The sequence below is a fragment of the Octodon degus genome, unplaced genomic scaffold (genome assembly GCF_000260255.1).
Source record: "Octodon degus isolate 3935 unplaced genomic scaffold, OctDeg1.0 scaffold00027, whole genome shotgun sequence".
Lineage (NCBI taxonomy): Eukaryota > Metazoa > Chordata > Mammalia > Rodentia > Octodontidae > Octodon > Octodon degus.
Window position 1 is genome coordinate 12797589 of NW_004524603.1, and position 15920 is coordinate 12813508.

Below are 15920 nucleotides of genomic sequence, written 5' to 3' on the forward strand. Positions count from 1 at the left end.
TTTTTTGTGTGAAGTTCTTATTTTGGGTGTGTCCCCTCCTTAGCAACTATATTCAGCTCCAAGAGAGAGCTCTGGAATGAGCTATGAAGAAGAGAGAAGCCTGGTACCCCAACACTGAAGAAGCTATTTCTCCCTTGGTTCCCCTGCCTGGGACTCTTCCAGAATGAAAACATGGTGCACACCCAGGGCACCCACTTCTCACTTATGGACCTGAAGTGTCTTGACTTTCAGCAGAAATGGTACCCTCAGCCGCTGTTCAATTCTTCTTCCAGTCAGGAAGACCTTATCTTTTACATACACTCTGGAAGGAAAGGAAAGCTGCACCACCACTCTCAAGATCCCCAATTTTTCCCTTCCACAAGGACCACTCCTCTCTTCTCCCACAGAACCTCAGGTCCATGCCCCCATGGGAGGGCCAGTTGCCTGGGTCTCCTGGGGTTGGATTCCTTGAAAACAGGTTAGCTCGATTACCAGGGCCTCTGGGTGAGAAAGCAAATGGAAGAAGCCAGAGGAAGAGTGAATGGAGTGGGATCAACTCTGTGGGTAACTACGTGGGAGGAGAGATGAGAGGAGAAATTCCTTGGAAATTTGTGGCGGGCTGATGGGAGGATGGTGGGCAGGAATAGTTCTGATGTTTGATTTTGTGCCCCAGTTTGAGTCAGAACTGGGCAGGGATACATAGAGCAGTGGCGCAGAGTAGGCACAAAGCTCTCATTTCTGAAACCAGCTCTGCCCACAGGACATCTTGTGGAGAGTCCCTGGCAGTACAAGGCAATGTGGAGAGCACCATGTGGGGCCACCCCAGGGAGTGGAGTCACCATGGGGCACCATTGTAGGAGAAGTGTTCAGGGTACACAGCCTGGAGGCACAAATCTCTTACAATTTTCATTTAGTTTGCTCTCCAATTAAGCTTTCTTTCTTAAAAAAAAAAACCCAAAAACCTGCCATAGAAAAGTTTTGCATTTCTAGGCTTCATTAACAAGGGGCAGATACTTCTGATTTTGCTGAAAAGGATGGTGGGGAAAATAGCCTGAGAACTTTCTCTCCTTCACCTCTCAAGGGACTAATTATTTACCCTTCTTGCAAACTTTGGGAAAAAACTGAACTAAAAGCAATTATCTCCTTCTGATATGCATATACTTTCTTTTAGTTTGTCCTCCTAAAATAATCAGCCTACAAATCCACTTGGAGTTTCTTCCTGAGGGATTCTTTCCTGTTAGCTTTTTCACCTCCGCTCATTCTCTGCTTTTAAAAAGAGTCAACACAATCAACAGTTGATAGCAAATTATTGCTTGCTCATGGAGTTTTTCTTAGGACTGGACTCTCTGGCTGGTCACTCTGGGGGAAGCTATGACTTCTCTTAGTCCTCCATAACAACTGGACATCGCACAGAGGATCAGACCACATGACAGTGCTTAACAAAATTTACCCTGATCTCCTCTTGCGCCAAGTGTAGTCTCCTGGGAGCTTGTTAAAAATGTGGACTCTCAGGCCCTGCTCTAAACCACTGTATTAGAACCTGAGTTTCTACAAAGCAATCAATCCCTGTGCATTTCAATGACAGAGCAGCACTGACTAGACTCTTTGCTGGTAGAATTTTTAACTAGGAAATTGTGTATGAATGCCCTTCTTTTAGTCTCCATCTGAAGGGTTCCAGATGAAGGAACTTGAAGTCACATCTGTTTGTAATTGTGACATGTGTCCCAAGTCCCACAGCTGAAGATAGTTACCAGGAAAAAAGCTCCCACAATTTTATTTCTGTTGTGATATTACACTTTTTGAATGGCTTTTGCCAAATGGTCCAGCCTCTAACTTATAGAATCTGTGCAGACATGAGCTAGGGATGTTTAGGTTCCCCATCTTTGTCTTGATGGGACAGATGCTCTCCTGTGCCAGCGTCAAGTTGAGGCTCTTGGATAGGCAAGACTTAGAGTTGGAAATTTTGTTTTGTGGTACTGGGGATTGAACTCAGGACCCTGTGCTTGCCAGGCAGGTGCTTATTCTACTGAGCAATCTCCCCAGCCTCTATAGACTTAGAAATTTGAGCATCCCAACTCCCTGGGAGAAATCTTGGGATTCAGTCCTAAGTCAGAGTAGTTGCTGTGAAAGTCTCCCCAGTTTTAAGCTACGATGTCACAGAGCCTCAGCCTCGCGGCGTCATGTGGGAGCCTGCGGCTGAACCAAGTGCATCCCTCCACTTGCATGTAGGAGACCTCAGTGCTCCACCCAGATTGGCCTCGCCTGGAGACTCTCTTGCACCAAGCCCAGGGGCAGGGTGCTTGAAGATGGCTACGGAAGCTCCTTCTTTTGCTGAAACCCTTGTGTCTGTGTGATTCCTCATGCAGAGTACCAAAGGTCTTTTTTAAGTTATGTAGCATAGGTAGCAAGACAAGCATGGTTATCCCTTCCGAAATATTCACATTTCCAGATGAGAGGTTGCTGCTGAAAACTTTCCAGAATACCTGCTCCCCACATTCTGGCACCTCTTACAATGTGGGCATTAGAATTGGCCACAGTATCACTGAGACAACTGAGTGGAGTGCAGCAACTCCTCTTCTTGGTTTGCTTATTGATTTTCTATTGCCATCGACTAGGATAGCATCCCTGTCTCAGAATACAGTGCTAACTTGTGTTCCAAATTCATTGAAAAACCTCATTTTAAAAGACAGCTGGCATTTACTGACTACCTCCTGGACAGTCTATGTGCAGGAGATATGCAAGGCATGCTGCTTAAATTAAGGAGGTATGAATTTAGTGTGGGAAGACAAAATTACACAAAGTATTTGGGATTGCATTTGGGATTCTTCTGTGTAGTTGGAAATTCTATGGAAACAATCTTTGGTTGTTTGAGTTGGGGTTTGAGGTATGTAGAATGGTTTCATAGTTTGGAAAGTGGAAATGTGAGTTTTGGAGAGGCAACTAACTATGCGGTCGGATGGAGACCTAAAATAGTATTTGAATGGGCAAGCAAGCCTCTGGGAGATTGAATTAATAAATGGGCTTTCTGAAGAGTAGCCACCCACACCTTCTTTGCTCATTAGATCCGGGTAGTCAGGGTATCTCGTGGGGATTCTCTTCAAGATGCTTTGCTCATGAAAGTAGCATAGCAGGCCATCTCTAAATCCAGCAGATTCACAGAGGATGTGGGAGGAGTGGCGGCAGAAAGCTTGTAGGCCACGGCAATGATATTCTATCCTTAGGAGGCGCTGTTCACTTCCACTGCTGGAACTGGTTTCAGTTGTGTGATAAACCCAAGTAAGTTCAGAGTCAGCTCAGCATTATGACATGTTGGCTGCTTTGTCCAAGTCTGGCAGTGAGAATATGGAATATCTGTCTTTTGGTCTCATGTGTGGGTCTATGGAGGAGAGGAAAGAAATCGGAAATGTACCTTCTCCTGGGATCCCACTGGCTTGAACCATGGCAAGGACAGGGGGACTTTGATACAGTCCTTTGGATGCACACCATAGTAGGAGACTGAGAAATTTTCACCAACCCAGGGCAGTCGAAACATCATAGGTGTGAGTTGTGAGGTATCCGCTGCTAGTGGAGCAGGTGGGTCCTTCACCTTTGGAGGGGTTTGTGCCTACCAAGAGGGGCATATAAGAGCAGTGCCATGAGGTTCACTTGCACAGGTTTAGCACAGCTTGACTGAAAGAAAGGGGATGCCAAGATGATGGGTTGCAGGAGGGACAGGATCGAAGGGGAAACTCAGTGGTGGGAAGCTGGTGATGCTCCTGAGGACCGCTTGTTAAGCATCAGCAGCTGAATACAATCATTATTAAAAACTGGAAAACAGAAACCCATACCAAGAAATAGAAAACATGCTAAAAACAAAGGCGATAAAAATTCAGAAAAAGTTCCTACCTCGCCACTCTATTTCTATGCATGCTTTTCAGGATATTTTTGTCATTTGGCTTAGTATGACACAATATTTTGTATAAAATATTGCACAATATTTTGCATCTGAGCATAATTTACCAGCTCCATGCTCAGCGATGCCGTGCTAATAGTTTAAAATCAGCCGCCCACCGCAGATGCCAAAGTCAGCGAAGGGAGAGATGTTGGTCACACGTTTGTCATTTTTCTTCCATATCTTTCAGGTGCTCTTGTCAGAAACATATTTACATCAAGAAATGTAATACTTGAAAAGCAGTGAAGTAGGCTGTGGAATACAACCACTATGGAAAATTTCTGACGTTGACCAAGGACTTCTCAATTCGTGCAGCTCCTGGTGTCCTTTCTACGTAGGTCTTGGTTACTAATGGCCAGCACAGAACCCAAGCCAAACTTCCTTTGGGAAAAATGACTTGGTTCCACTTTCTCTCCTGAAAGATATCCATACCCGAGTGTCCTGCTCCTACAACACCTCAGCTAAAAAATAAAAATAAATAAATCTAGCTTTTGGCTTTCCTTGAGGTTTACACGAATTATGGAAGACCTTTGCCTTAGCTGTCCAGAAATCTTAACTGTATTAACTAGAACACTGAGTCTTTGAGTGGGGACACCAGACCAGTGGAGGGTGAGTGGGAAGGTCTTTGTGACAGGGAAAAAATTTAAAGCCGCAATACGCTGCCACTCATTCAATCTATATTTAAATTAGTTCTGACTTTTGAACAATTTTATCCTTCTTCTAGCTTTAAATTATTTCCCAATGTAAGCTGTTTCTGTGGAGTGAGATGGCTTGGATTTCTTTGCAGGGGGACCTACGTAGAATGATGGTATAGATCCATTTTTCTCACCTCCTTGGGAAAAATGACAGGGGACGGGGAGATAGCTCAGGGGCATAAGCACCTGCCTGGCAAGTGCAAGGTTCTGAATTCGATTCCTGGTACTGCAAAAAAACCCCACACAAATGCCCCCCCAAAAAAAAATTTTTAAAAGCATTATGGCAGAAGACTGAATTTACTGTGAAACTGACACCGCAGGGGAAGATTATCTAGGAAGAAGTTCATGGGAGTATGTAGGTGAGTGTCCATGATGACCAGGATTATGATGAGGCTGTTGTCTATGAGGGGCAGAGAGACAGCACAGTGGAGGGCCCTGAAGAAGGACCTATAGCTCGTGAAAGGGGAGGAACCCAAGAGGACAGATTCAGAGGCGCCAGGTGTCACGTTCCAGGGATGTACATGGGTTGGACCCTCACATATAAGAGATGGGTTGAGGGGCAAGGGGGGATACAGAGAGATGCAAGCAGAAAGGCACTGGCCAGGCGACTGGGATAGGTGAAGGGCAGAGCACCACGGACCCAGCTGGTGATAAACAGGACAAGAACAACATGGAATAGGAAATGCATAGATGAAAAGATTTAGGAAGTGGAAAAAATAGAGACTCAGATTTAAAAAGATGACAGAGCAACAGATATTGACATGGAGGAAAAAGAGAAGGAAATAAAAGAGAAGCAGAAGGAAACAAGGAAAACCAGAGAGGCAGAGAGACAGAGACAGATGTGGAGTAGGAGGAAGAAAGAAAGGCAAGAGAGAGGATGAGTGTACCTCATGCAGAAAGCCCCCAGGTGTAGGTTGGTCCTAGGGGACAATGCCATGGCCCAGGACTGTGCACCGAGACCTTTGCAAAGCATCCTGAAGGTCTTTCTGGGGGGCCCCTCTCAGGATGCTCAGTTGCTCACAGTTCTGCCTCTGTGATCCTGAGATTAGTGAGAAGTCGAGTTCCGAGGCAGTCGCTTTCTGCTTCAGTGGCCCTCTCATATGTGTTTGTAGAGCACAGCAAGGACCCAAGTGGTCTGGGTTTATCCTGGCAAACCAGACAGCTCTGGGTTCAGGGCCTGAGGGTCCTCAGGGCCTATCTGGTGTCTGCTTTAGCTGCCCTGATTTTGCCCTGCACTTCCCGTCTTCCATGCTTCTTCCTTGGTGGTGCGGGCTTCATGTTGCTGGGCTTCTGGCTCCAACACGTGAGGCCACTGTGATTGCTGGGATCATGGGCCCCGAGACCTCACCAGCTCAGTGATCCAAAGGTAGCTGGCCATATCACGTCATGGCCCCTTGACCAAGCCTACCAGCAAAAGGGCCTCACATGGGCGAGACACGTCCCCACTTTCAGTCACGGCAGTGCAAGTCTATCATGATTCAGGGCAAAGGGATAAAAATCCATGTTTTAATTAGAGGATTGTCAAACAACTCCTGGCCCTTTTGAAAATCCCTCAGGTATGTGCCAACAACATTTTCTTGTTCAAATGTTTAGCTATTCTGCCCGGTTTCTGATCCTGAGCATAAGGGACATTGCTAGCCCTTCTCTGCACAACCCTCCTCAGGGGGCAGGAGATCGTAGTATTCAAAGCTGTTACCTCAATTTCAACTTACTCTGATATCACAGAACACATTGTCTTTCCTTCCTTGTCCCTGTACCAGGCAGCAGACATGTTACCTCACTGAGAGTGCTGTCCTCGCTGCAGGCCTCCTGGAGGTACAGACAGAAAGGAAGCGCCAGTCCTCCTGTCACACATGCATGTCATCAGGCTTACAAAACTACATACTTAGCCAAGTCTTACCCCTTATAAATGACTCCTGACATATCCCACCTCGTCGCCTATCATACTAAACACAGACATGATTTGATCTGCCTTGTGTTTGAAAATCACACAGCTAGCATTTGCATGTATCGCGATCTATCATTTAGGATTTGTGATGAATTTGGTTTCTGTAGCATATTGTTCTCTGAGAATGAGTGTTCATTTTGCAGGCATCTGTTTACCTGTCAAAAATTAGAGAAAGAATATAACTTTCAGCAAGAAACAAGATGGATGAAAGGTTCCTTCTAGTACTTGCATATTGTTCAATTGGTTACTATTTATTTAATACCTATTATGTAAGATTTTTGCTAATAATGTGGAAGAATATAAGACACACAGGAGAAAGACATTCCACAAATATTCCTATATTCTTTTCTTGAAGAAGAATTTAGGGGCCGGGGAGACTGCTCAGTAGAATAAACGCTTCCCTGGCAAGTGCAAGGGCCTGAGTTCAAACCCTGGTTCTGAAAAGAAAAGAAAAGAAAAGAAAAGAAAAGAAAAGAAAAGAAAAAAAAGAAAAGAAGAAAAGAAAAGAAAAGAATTTAGACCCTCAAGGAACTTGCAAAGCACTCAACATGGCTAGGCTGCTACATTTTGGAGGAAGTTGACTGAAGCTTTTCTTCTATCTTTCACCAAGAATAGTAATGCAATTACAATTTCAAATATTCTTAGCTTGACAGTGACAGAAATGGGTTAACTGAAATTATCCACATTACTTGGCAAGCAAAGCCTGAAATGGATGGAAAAGAGAAAAGGTCTCTGAAACATCCTGGGGGCCTGCCCATTAGCTCAGGTGTTTAAGTGCCTGCTGAAACAAAGCAGCCAGGCTCAGGATGCTGTGGTTCGATCCCCTCATCCTCAAGCTAAACCAGACCTACCCTGAAGGAATCTTGAGCCGCCCCTCCCCCCCCAAAAGAAATCCTTCTGAAACGTTCTATGCTGGACGCTACTGCTGACTTGTACTTGTTGTCCTTCATCCAGGAGGCTTTGCCCATGCAATAGCTGAGGCTTTTTATGTCTCAGAACTTAGGGGAGGCCAAGTGGCTTGCTTGGGTGAGTGCGATGTGGGTAGGGATACATGAGTCATTTCTTAGCATCCCAAGGAGCGAGCATTTGGCTCACTCTTTGCTCTTTCTCTGTCTTTGTGGTCATAGAAGGAAAGTGCTAGAACACAGCTGCTGTGGGATGGGAATCGTGAGAGGAGCCTACTTCCTGGGCAGTGGTAGACACACTGTATGGAACAGAAGTAAGCCTCGTTATTATAAGTCGTGCAGTGTTTGAATCTTCTATTCCTTCAGTGTGAGCACTCTTTTGGGCTCTTCTTGGCTCCCTTTGACCATTTCGTCATCAGACTCTATTGCTTTTGTGGTGATAGACTGGGAAACGCCGAAGTTCAGAGTGTCAAGTCAGAAAGCGAGAGCAAGTTATGGCTGTAAGGACTGCAAGGTCAGAGGCCAAGAGATCGAAGAGCAGCAGTGTGGTAGGAGAGAACTGAAGAAAAACACTGGCAAAGAGAAAGCTGAACAGGAGCAGAAGGGAAAGCAAGTGGAGCAGCTGGGAAAGACCAGGGAACGAAGAAGAGTAAAGCAGAAGCCAGGGACCACAGGAGGGGATGCAGGCGGGAGGAGGCAGGATTATTGGGCATCCTCCAGAATGCCTGGCATACAGTTGGCATTGTAGGGCTGGGCCTGGCCAGAGACTGAGCACAGAGGCCAGTCCAGCAAACCCCCACAAGGCTTTCTGGGTGTCCTCATTCCAGGTACTCTTAGTTCATCACCTCTCCAGCCCTTTTGTTGGCAATTAGGCCGCTCAGTCCTCAGAACTGGAGGGATCCAGAGCAGAGAGGCACTATGGGATTGCTTGGGGGTGACAGTGTGCTGTGTGTTTAGATGACTGAAGGCAGAAAGGGTGTCAAGGCATATGAGAGCAAAGGCATTAAGCTCTGGGAGTAGGCAAGGCCCGCCAGGTGGGGCTGGGCTACAGTCCTGGGAGCTGCACAGGAGCACACAAAGATGGCAGAGATTTCCTGCTGGGGCAGCACCCCCCGGCACCCCTTCCCAGCCTGCTCACTCTAGAGCAGGGCTGCCAGCATGAGGCCTGGGTCCTACTAAGTGCCAGTTGGCTGTGGTAATCCTGTGGAGCACAGTTTTCCTTGGGTACAAAATAAAAGCAGCAGGGCTATTACAAGCATACAGTGATAATGACTAGAACTGAGTAAGAGTAATGATAGGGACTTTTATTGTCACTGTTGACATGGACATTTTATTCTTGTTGGCTCTTCTAGAAGGGGGAGGTTCCCTTGTATGTCAACATCACATTTCTTCCAGGTCGCACATGTTCATTATGTTTAACTGAATGCATACATTAAACAATAAGTTTGAGAGTGGAGTGAGTGAAGTCTGGGCATCTCTCCAGAGCCACGGTGCATCTCAGATGATGCCCTGGCTCTTGCTATCGTGTCCCACTGCAGAGGCAGATCTGCGACCGTCAGTGGAGCAGCATGCCACCTTCTGACAAGCTCAACAACAACTCTCCACCTCTGCCCAGCATCCAAACCTGACCCTTGTATTTGCCCTGCTTCTCATTAATTCAACCTTCAGATGTCATTGATATCTTATAACTCACAAGGGCAGTGAGCTCCTCCTGGGGTGCCTGCATTAGGTCACTTCTGGAGACTCCCAACTTCAGCCCCCAGATGTTGATACAGATGTGAGGCTCTTGGTGAGGAAACAGCAGTTTTGGCCCTGGAGAGCAAGTGACTTTACAAATTAAAATATGCCAAGACCTTGTATTGCATTTCTGGTGAAAGATGATTTTTATTCCCTACTACTCAGCAGCAGTTTCTATGATTGATAAGGGACTGGATAAAGATATTGGAGTCTGCGGGGCAATCAGACAAGCATGGTTCCCTGGCGGGCTCTTGTTCCCGATTGTATGTTCCCTGACACTGTTTATTCACTCTATTCTGAGCCAAAGGTTGGAGTCCTGCTGGTTTGTAGAATGAGCTGGGCCTGGTGGGAAGCTTTCGATTTCAATCTGTGGAAATCATAGAGAGTTCTGGGCATCTACAATGCTGATGTTACACGTAAGCAAGCAACACGCATTCTCGGGCAACCCCCAGGGACAAGGTAGGAAGCGGGTCCAGCCGATGACTCCAGAGGCAGGTAAGGGGTGTGTGTGTGTGTGTGTGTGTGTGTGTGTGTTTGTGTGTGTGTATGTGTGTGTGTGTGTGCAGGAGGGGTTCCTTTGGAGTTATGCTGAATTTGAAAGTTAGCATTAGCACAGTAAGTGGTCATTAAGCATTCGTTGAGTAAGTACATCCAAATAAAAATATGGAATTTTATCCTATAATAATATCCCCTATAGCTCTTTCCCATCTTGCAAGATGGCAGGCCAAAAAACCTGAGAAGCCAGACACTAAAGAGCAGAAGCCAAAGCCAAGAAGACTGCTGCCAGTGGTACTGGTAAAAAGGGTACAAGAAGGGGCAGCCCCAGTGCAGCCGAGATACTGTCCTGGCTAGAGGAATTGGTAGATACTCCTGATCTGCTATGTATTCCAGAAAGGCTTTGTACAAGAGAAAGTACACAGCTTCTAAATCAAAGTTTGAGAAGAAAAAGGAGAAACTTCTTACTGTGATAAAAAAAAAAAAAAAAAACAGTTGGTGGGGACAAGAATGGAAGTACCCAGGTAGTTAAGCTTCAAAAAAATGCCTAGATACTACCCTACTGAAGACGTGCCCTGAAAGCTCTTGAGCCATGGCAAGAAACCCTTCAGTCAGCATGTGAGGAAACATCGAGCGAGCATCACTCCCGGCACCATCTTGATCATCCTCACCAGGTGTCAAAGAGGCAAGAGCGTGGTCTTCCTGAAGCAGTTGGCCAGTGGCTTGCTCCTTGTGACAGGGCCTCAGCCTTGATTATGTTCCTCTACAAAGAACACACCAGAAATTTGTCATTGCCACCTCTACAAAAACTGATATCAGCAAAGTAAAAATCCTCAAACAGTTCACTGATGCTTACTTCAAGAAGAAGAAGCTGTGGAAACCCAGATACCAGGAGAGTAAGAACTTGGACACTGAGAAAGAGAGATACCAGATTTCAGAGCAGCACAAGGTGGATCAGAAAGTGGTGGACTCACAGATTTTAGCAAAAATCAAAGCTGTTCCTCAGCTCTGGGACTACCTGTGGTCCCTTTTTGCTCTGACAAATGGAATTTATCCTCATAAATTAGTGTTCTAAATTTCTTACTGAGAACCTAAGTAAATACCTGATACATTTAAAAATTATGCAAATAAGGATGCCGCCCTCATAAGCTTACTTTCAGAGTAAGTGACAAGTCATCTTTAAAGCACTAGTACAAGTCTTCCTGGAACACAGAAGGACATGACACATATATTTCTTTTTTATGTATTTTTTTGGTTGTTACAGGGTCTTATTACACAGCTTGGACTAGTGGTAGTCCTTCTGTCTCAGACTCCCCAGCGCTGAGATTACAGCTGTGTGCCACCATGCTCGGCCTCAGGGTGCCCGGGGGAGGGGCTGGTACAGCAGTGGTGCCAGGGATTGAACCCTGGTCCCTGCACTTGCTAAGCAGGTGATTAGTTTGCTGAGCTATCTCACAGTCCTCATGATACATATCATTCAGTGGACATGAGCCAGTCAATGTTTGCTTAGTGGGAGATGTCCTACTTCAGCTCTTCCCAGCTTCTATGGTCCCTCTGGGTCATCCATGCCACTATTATAGATTGAAGAAGAAGCTGAAGCTTCAAGATCCTCAGCCATGAGGACAGAGGATTAAGTCTTCTTGGTACTGCCCCCCCACCCCAATCAACCACCCTAGGCACTGAGATCGCTATGAGGGATGCACACATTTAATCTCATGGAGCAAGTGGCCATCGTGTTCAGAAGATTTAATTATGACTGATAAGGACAGTCCACATTCATTGCCATGGTACATCGGGAGCTCCTACTTTGTGCTAGTATGCAACACATTCTTTGATTAGGAGGCCTTTGTAGACAGAGTGAGATTTACAAGTATACTCTTGAATCCTGGAGTTGTTCAATCTCTAGGCTTCTTAGGAATCACCCCAGCCAACCAGAGGGTGGGGAGAAACCCATATAGCAGGTTCCACCAAAAACAGTTGTCTCAACACTCTAGAAAGTTGGTGCAGGAAGCAGGAACCTCTGGTCTCTCCTCCTAACTAACCTGGCAAATTGCTGCTTGTCCTTAACAAGTCAGTCTTCCTGAGTGTGAAGTCTACCAGATAAGAAGGGAAGAATTCTGAGACATCATCTTTTCACTCAGATTCTCTGTCCTCATTAACATTGTTAGTTCTTCCAGCCTCTCGATCCTTTACATCTAAAAATGGCACTTTCTTCATCCTAGCCCAGACAGGCAGTTTTACTATGATGGGTCTCTGAGCTGAGTCTTATCTCTCTCCTCTTCTCCTTCCCTCCCTCTTACCAGCCCCCTTCACTTTATGCTAGAAATATGCATTATAGTGAAGAATATGGGGAGAAAATCATAGTCCTGGTTCTATGCTGTATGCTTTCAGAAAAATAAATTCCAGATGGTTCAAACAGATTTGAAGATAGACAGTAACAAATGAAAAATGTTTTTTTCCAATTTAGCTACTTTGCAATATGGATGTAGGGTTTTCTAAGGAAAATACAGATCTCAAGAGAGTAAAAGACTGTTAACTGTAGCTGCATAATAATGAAATATTTATGCATGATAAGAACAAAATATAAAAATAAAAACAGGAAATAGAGGTTATTTAGAATTATAAAGTTATCTTGCAAATTATTAAGTGCATTAGAAAAAATATAAGCACAATTTTTTTAAAAAAATTACTCAAAATTAAAATCAAGGAAACTTTAAGAAGAACGATTTTTGACAAGAGTTGTTATTTTTTGACAAGGAGTTGAAGCTACAGGGGAGAAGCCTTGGTCCCTACCCTAATGGTGCACACACATGGTGAAGACTTACAGAAACGTACATGATAAGACATGAGCATGCACAGAATACAGTCATAGTGGTCAGCCACCATTTCAAGCATGAAAGTGTGACTCCCTCTGGTCCCCAGGCCTGGAGTGTGTGTGGGACCTTCTGCATGCTTGCTGCAGCCTCCTGCATCAGACAGGCCTGGTGTGGAACCCTACAGCAGAACTCCTTGCAGAGAGGCAAAGGGCAAGACCCACCCAACCAAACCAGGAGCAAAGCATCTTTCCAGAGTGGCACAGAGGGCCCACTTCCATGGGCTGCAGCAGGAAGAAGCAGAGCACAGCAGTCAGACCCAAGCCAGGCCCAAATGGACGAGTTCAAACTTGGTAGATCTCGTTTAAGACACTTTGCTAGACCCAGATCTATGAGAGCATCTTCTCTCTCTCTTGATTGAGAGAGAAGTAACAGGTAACTGGGGTGAACTAGTCTGCCTGGAAGATTATAGGTACAAAAGGGGAGGTGTTCAGACAGAACTTAGGGGAACTAATTTAAGTACAAATTCCCAATCTAATATCTGTTTAGCTAAACAGTCATAATGTTTGTTCTTAGGGTCTAAAAGTCAAGCCCATTAGATACAAAAGTTTGCCAACTGCTAAATCTCACTACCCATTATTAGTGTTGCTAATTATAGTCCTGTAAATACAAAACTGTAACTGCTTTAACCACATAATCTCTCTTGGGTTATAATGTCAGTACATGCTAAGGTAATAACTGCACCCAAACTCCACACCAAAGGTCAGAAGACAGTGCTATATAAAATGACAAAGAGAAGGAGCATAATGTAGTCTCAGGCCTCAAGCCCACCCACAACAAGTACAGGGGACACCAGTATAGAAGTAATTGGAAATCACAGACTTCAAATCTCTGAAATAATAACATCTGAAGTATAGAGAAAGGTATAGAGGAAATCAGATCAGAAATAATCTCTAAAGTAAAAAGGAAATGATAACTATAATGAAAGAATTACTAAGTGCTTCAAAAGAAGACTCGGAAGGAGGAAGGTGCATGATTATTACAGGTTTGAAGTGATCTTTTTAAAAAAATATTTATTTGATACAAGGTCTTGATACGCAGTTCAGACTCATAATGATCCTCCTGTCTCAGCCTCTCTAGAGCTGGGATTACAGAGGTGCACCACCACACCTGGTTCTGGGGACAGCACAGAATGGAGTACCAGGGATCAAACTTGGGTCCTTGTACTTGCCAGGCAGGCAGGTAGACCGCTGAGCTACCTCCCCAGCCTGAAGTGAACTTTGGAACAAGCCCTGTAATGGTGTGTGTGTTGCGTGCATAGGCAAAGCCTGATGAGGTTGCTTCAGACCCACAGGGCATCTTCATAGTTTCCCTGAAATATTTCTGGGCTTGAACCATCTAGCCTGGGCACTATCAGGTGTTGCAATAAATAGGAGCTGCAGTCTGCCCTTAAAGAAAGTGCTACGATCTTGGGGGAGGCATTTCTGCTTGGCTGTGGCAGTTCTTGGGGGGCAGCCTCAGCTGCGGGCCTGGAATGATGACCTTAGTTCAAACCAGAGTCTGGACCATGCAGTGCAGCGTCGATCCAGAGCAGCAGGACAGCAGTTGGCAGGGTGCCTGGCCCCCCTGTGGGTGGTGACTAGAGGATGTGCATGCAAGGGCCTGGGAAACCACCTTGGTGGGAGGTGGGAATAGTGCTAGACTGCCCAGGGCTCATGCAGAGCATAGGGTGGAGGAGAAGGGGCACGAGATGGCACTGGATGGAAGCATTTATAGACAGCATGCAGGGTCTCTCAGGACTTGGGCTTTAACCCATGGGCAGCAAGAAAGGCTTTGAGTAGCATAGAGGCTTGCGCTGATCTGTGTGTGAAAAACCTCGCTTGGGCTGGCATGAGAACAGAATGGAGATGGAAGCAAAGGTAGACATGAAGTCCAGCCAGGTAGGAGGGCTCTGCAGCAGACAGGTGCTGGACTGGTCCTTATCATCTGCTCTGGAGTAAATGTACAGTACCTGTCTTTGGAGTAATGATCCTGTCTGTAATTATATATAATGTATACAACATAGTATGTAACAGGATAATAATACGATATTATGTATCATTAACTAATAATAGATATTATACATCATTAACATAATACATAATAGTATAATAATAGGAAATCGTATATATCATTAACATAGCATAATAGGATATTACATATATAATTAGCATTATAGATAATAGGATAATAACCCTATCTGCTGTACCAGGGCACCAAGATGGTTTTTCTTTTCTCTGGACCCTGACAAGTTCTTCTTTCATCTCTGTCCCCAGTGTGGTTATGTAGGAAAGACACAGACATGGAATGACCTTGGACCTGAAGGATGTTTGTGAAACAATTGAACTGACCCATAAAATCAATGATCTAGGATATACTTATGCTTGGGACCTGTTGTGGGCCGCAACAGCCCAAGACATTGTCTTCGGAGAGCTGCTTCTGGCCCAGAATGACTTTGGAGGGGTCTTTGCTGGAGATTAAGAGGCTTAGCGCTCCATTAGGAAGCCCCGAGGACTGACTCTGCTTCTGCCTCTTGACTTTGGGAAAGGTAGAGATGGGATGAAGGTCACATCTTACGTGCATCAAAGGCCAGTTTCAGATTATAAAGACACACCAGGTGGACTGTTGATCACACAAGCTAATGAATATGAAACAGAACTGGTGTGTGGATTTCCTGATCCAACTTCAATGGCTCATTCATGATCTTCCGGTATCTTAGAATCCTTTTGCTTTCACCAGAGATGCTGAACTGATAAGAACTGTGTTTTCAGTACTGCAGACTACTGGTGGGAGATACCTGCCCTCCTTTTCACAAAGGAAGTTTAGGGGAACAAATGATACCCAGCGTCAGGGGTTTCTAGAGGAAGAAGCAAGGACTTTTCTCAGTCCTATCACTCCTTATGGCTCAGCTCCAGTGAAGGTGTCATTTTGGGAAATTAACTTTCTGAGGAAAGAAGCTGCAAGAAGGAATAAACTGCATGAACCAATGTCCTGGTGGGGATGTCCTGAGGCCAGGTAGCTGTGTGGCTGGATCCATGCCCAGCTGGGCATCCACCACCCACTGCCCAATGTCCCAGATCCCCTCTCCCTTGGAAATGGGTTGCAGCAACCGAGTGGTTCACAAGGGCAAGACCACTCTGACAAGAGCACTAATGAAGGCCCGGGCCAGAAGGTGAGTTGGGACCAGTGAGTCTCTGGGATAGAAAGAAACAAGGCTTGGTCTTGGATTTGGATCCAGGGATAGGAAAGAGTACATAGCAGATGAGACTGATGTGATCCAGGGCGGAGAAGAGACACTGGAGTGGTAGGGAAGAGCCGCACCCCCACTTCAAACACAGCAAGGCTCTGTGTACCCCTTAAAGTCCTACTTTCCAACAA

At 45.4% G+C, this 15920-nt stretch overlaps 1 protein-coding gene across 1 annotated transcript in view; it reads left to right on the top strand.

Moving 5' to 3' along the window:
- LOC101577261 (olfactory receptor 9A4-like) overlaps positions 1–15920 on the top strand; it is a 29766-nt gene that overhangs the window by 5351 nt on the left and 8495 nt on the right.